At 51.8% G+C, this 4,726-nt stretch overlaps 1 long non-coding RNA gene across 1 annotated transcript; it reads left to right on the forward strand.

Moving 5' to 3' along the window:
- Window positions 1-1,687: 1,687 nt before the first annotated feature.
- Window positions 1,688-3,567, forward strand: LOC139437621 (uncharacterized). Its single transcript, XR_011647490.1, has 3 exons — window positions 1,688-2,372; window positions 2,453-2,670; window positions 3,195-3,567. It is a non-coding gene; the product is annotated as an uncharacterized lncRNA (long non-coding RNA).
- The last annotated feature ends 1,159 nt before the right edge of the window (window positions 3,568-4,726 follow it).

A 4,726-nucleotide genomic window follows, 5' to 3' on the forward strand; every position in this document is an offset into this window, starting at 1 on the left:
ACCGGGAATCTGTGTCTCTTTTTGTTGCATCATCTTGCTGCGTCAGCTCTCCGTATGTGCGGTGCCACTCCTGGGCAGGCTGCGCTTTTTTCACATGGGGTGGCTCTCCTGATGGGGCGCACTCCTTGTGCGTGGGGCTTCCCTATGTGGGGGACACCCCTGTGTGGCATGGCACTCCTTGCGTGCATCAGCAGTGCATGTGGACCAGCTCACCACATGGGTCAGGAGGCCCTGGGTTTGAACCCTGGACCTCCCAGGTGGTAGGCAGAAGTTCTATCTGTTGAGCCAAATCTGCTTCCCTAAAGCAGCTTTTTTTTTTTTTTAAGATTTATTTATTTATTTAATTTCCCCCCCCTCCCCCTGGTTGTCTGTTCTTGGTGTTCTTGGTGTCTATTTGCTGCGTCTTGTTTCTTTGTCCGCTTCTGTTGTCGTCAGCGGCACGGGAAGTGTGGGCGGCGCCATTCCTGGGCAGGCTGCTCTTTCTTTTCACGCTGGGCGGCTTTCCTCATGGGCGCACTCCTTGCGCGTGGGGCTCCCCCACGCGGGGACACCCTTGCGTGGCACGGCACTCCTTGCGCGCATCAGCACTGTGCATGGCCAGCTCCACACGGGGTTTGAACCGCGGACCTCCCATATGGTAGACGGACGCCCTAACCACTGGGCCAAAGTCCGTTTCCGTCCTAAAGCAGCTTTTAAGGACTTTAACAACAGAGAAGAGGAAGCCAAATTAGAAAAACACAAATGAGATCAAGCTAAAACCTCCCTCCTGGTTGCTGCCCTCAGGTCCGATTCTCAGAAACCAAATCCCCCTTCTCCTCTTCTGCCACCTCTGGAACCCTGTTTTAAGTGTGGAAAGGAAGGGCACTGGGCACGTTCCTGCCCTGATCCCAGGCCTCCACCGGAGCCTGGCCCGGTATGTTGTCGTAAAGGTCATTGGAAGTCTAACTGTCCTACAAACGCTGCTTCCAGGAAAGTTCCTCCAGCACACCCTGCCAACCCAGAGCCGAGATCCTTCTTTCCAGACCTCCACAGAGTAACAACAAACAACTGACAGGTCCCTGGTTTAAGACAGCCCCACATCTCCATCAGGAAGTCTAAACCGAGGGTTAGTTAGCATCAAGGTTGGAAGTAAGCCAATCTCCTTTGTAATTAACACGAGGCCTCCTAGAACATTTGGAACTTTGTCTACTTCCTCAATCTCTGTTGTTTTTATATGAACAGACCTAGACAGGTCAAAACATAGAAATCATTAATAACTACAGAAATCAATCATGGCTACCCTCATTTCTTTCTTTCTCCTCACCCCTGAAATCAATCCTTTACCCCTCAGAACACCACTACTGTTACTGCTGCTGCTTCTCCTTAGGGCTTGTCTCTTATAGCTCCTGGTCCATTTCATACGCCAAGTCATACAATCAACAATTCAAGAATATGTAAACAGCCTCTTTCTGTGCGTGGACGCCAATGCCAGCCTCTCCAGACCAGAGATCAGAACCCACCGTGCAGGACGGAAGGGAGACCCTCACTGCCCCTTGACAGCAGGAAGTAGCTAGACGGAGTCGACGCCCCCAACCCTCTAACCCTTCTGTTCAGCCCAGCACCTTAGACCCTTACTTAGGCCCCTTACCATATATGTGTGTGTGTGTGTGTGTGTGTGTATAAAACCAAAGAGTTAGAAATGTTAGAGATTTCTCCCTTACGAGGTTTATCATGACTAACTGATCACAAGGATCACAATGGTTAACAGTGACTTGCATTCCCGTGACATAAAACAGCCCCCCCACCCAGAGCCTATGTGCTCAGGTACAGTGCGTTTCCTCACAAGAATAGACAAAGAAGCCACATGACACCACCAACCCCTCCCGCATCTCTAGAATTCACCACCCCTAGCCTACCACCCCCAGCCATCCCTACCGGCCCTCGGGTCGTACCCAAGCCCCGGCCCACTCCCAATCACTAAGCATGTTCCCGCCTACAAATGTGCTGTATAAATTCATGACCGCCTCTGCCAAAAGCGGCTGAAGTCTCTCTTCAGACCCCTACCATGTTGGGGGTAGGGGGGGAGCTGAAGTCTAATCTTCAGACCTCCTCCGTTGGAAGAGCTTCCCAGTAAACTTTCTGCCTGCAATCGTCAGTCCCAGTGAGTGCCGCTTTTTTCTCTAACAAGCTGGGATTTGACCCGGGGTCTATATGGCACCATAGCCCAAGCTCTCCCCTCACCTCTGAGTGCTTATTATTATGCCAGACACGCTCAGTGATTTCCACTCATTGACTCATTTCATCCTTACAGCTACCAGATATCACCCTGTCTTTACAGGTGAGGAAACGGAGGCACAGAGAGGTTATTAAATGTATCCCAGCCCTCACATCTGGTAAGTGATGAGTTGGGGCTTGGAGCCCAGGGCTTGGCTTTAGAGTCTGAGTCCTAAACCCCCTCCTACTTCTTCTATAGGCACCTGTGACCTGCTAGCTCCCAGGTCACCTTCAGGATTCACCTTGAAGATCCTCAGGGAAGCTTCCCTGCCCCCAGACCCATCAAAGTCAGAGCACCACCTACACAACTCAGTGATTGGGCAGTTCTGTCTCAAGGGTTTTGGCTCTCTGGGACCACCTTTTCCAATCCGACAGTGCTGTGGACCTCGCCTGCATGCTGAGAACAGCCTGCCCCAGGTATTGCTGGTCCTTCTGGCCATCTCCTTATCACCTCTTTCGTCCTGGCTGCTCCCAACACATCCGTGCTCTAGCTCTGGCCCACACTGCCACCCCGTGGTACTCCCTCCCATGACCTCACTCGCCACCTCTCCAGGGATGATCCCTTCCAGGATCACCCCTCCGCTGCACTCCTGTGATTGACCTTGCTGCAGGATCCCCCAGCCCCTCCCCAGCAGGAAGAAGATGGCTCACAAGAATCCATAGCAATGCCTTCCCCAAAGTCTAGCTCATTTGGCCTTTAGACTCTCACCACATGCAAGAACCCCCCACCCTGCAGGACAGTCCAGGTGTGGGGAGGTATTCAGCCCCCCCCATACATCATGGGGCCCCTCGGCCACTGTGATCTGTTCCCGAGGCTTCAGGCCCCATCCCCTTGGACACACAGCTATCATGGACGGTCGTGTGACAGAGCCTGCTACCATGGATCTGCCCCTGCCCAGCCCCAGCCATCCCACATCCGGAATCCTTGTATCCATGTGAAGGTGGATGTGGCAGATGGTTGCTGGGCTGATGAGTGACAACACTTCTAGTCCATGGAACACGGGCAGTGAAGGGAAACCCCATGTCCTGGCTGTCCAAGGTAAGTGAGCAGTTGTAGAACATTTGTCTATGAAAAACCCATATGGGGACTGTGTGTACCTGTGTAAGCATGGGCAGCTGTTTCAGGGACTGCCAGGAAAGAGGTGCCACCATTGTTACTTTTTACACTTCTGTATGATGTGAATTACAATCACAAGTTTTACCTAGGCAACTTAAATTTTTATCAAAAAAGAGACCAGCTTTTAAAAAAATAAAACTACAATATTTTGAGTGTTGTAGTCTAACCACATTTTTTCAAAAGGAGAGACATCTTGGTGGCGGACTTGGCCCAGTGGTTAGGGCGTCCGTCTACCACATGGGAGGTCCACGGTTCAAACCCCCGGCCTCCTTGACCCGTGTGGAGCTGGCCCATGCGCAGTGCTGATGCGAGCAAGGAGTGTCCTGCCAATCAGGGGTGTCCCCCGTGTAGGGGAGCCCCATGTGCAAGGAGTGCGCCCCATAAAGAGAGCCGCCCAGCGCGAAAGAAAGTGCAGCCTGCCCAGGAATGGTGCTGCACACATGAAGAGCTGACGCAGCAAGATGACGCAACAAAAAGAAACAGTTTCCCATGCTGCTGACAACAACAGAAGCGGACAAAGAAGACGCAGCAAATAGACACAGAGAACAGACAACCGGGTCGTGGGGGAAGGGGAGGAAGGGGAGAGAAATAAATAAATAAATAAAAATATTTTAAAAAAAGGAGAGACATCTTTACAGAGACCACAATAGGCACCAAGATGCCCTTGACAGGGGCAGAAGCCAGCCTAGCCCTCTGCTCACCTGAACCAGGTGGATCCAGAATGACATCTTGCTCAGCCTTGGCCTCACCTAGCCCAAACCAGCTACCTCTAGAAGGCATCTCTTTCTCCAGCCTCCAAGCTCTAGAAGCTTCCAAATCACTGGGCTTCCTCCAAGGATCTGAGGTCTTGGATCAGATTCCTAGGGTGGGGCCCAGGGACAGAGGTCCTGGGTCCAGCTGGGCATAAGTGTGCGTGTTTGTGTGTGCACCTGCGCATGTGTCCAGTCTGCTTGCCTGCATGGATGGGGGCAAGGGAACCCCAGGGGAGGGCTCCAGAGGAGGGAACAAGTAGAGGGTAAGAGCTGGGCCCTGGAGCTGCCCCTCCCAACTTGGGACCAGGGCTCTGCCATGACATCTGGCAGGTCACTTGACCTCTTTGGCTTTGTTGTGCTTTGGGGTTGGATACTGTATGAATCAGGGTTTTCTGGGGAAATAGAATTGACAGGATATATATATATATATATATATAATGTAAATATCATGAGATTTTTAAAATAGGAAATGGTTCACACGACTGTGGGGGTGGGCAAGTCCAAATTCTGTAGGGCAGACTACAAGTGAGAAACTCTGATGAAGGTTTTCAGTGAATTTCCCGGGAGAACCTGGCTGGCTGAAGTAGAGATGGAGATTCTCTCT

The sequence above is a fragment of the Dasypus novemcinctus genome, chromosome 26, assembly GCF_030445035.2.
Source record: "Dasypus novemcinctus isolate mDasNov1 chromosome 26, mDasNov1.1.hap2, whole genome shotgun sequence".
NCBI classification, from domain to species: domain Eukaryota; kingdom Metazoa; phylum Chordata; class Mammalia; order Cingulata; family Dasypodidae; genus Dasypus; species Dasypus novemcinctus.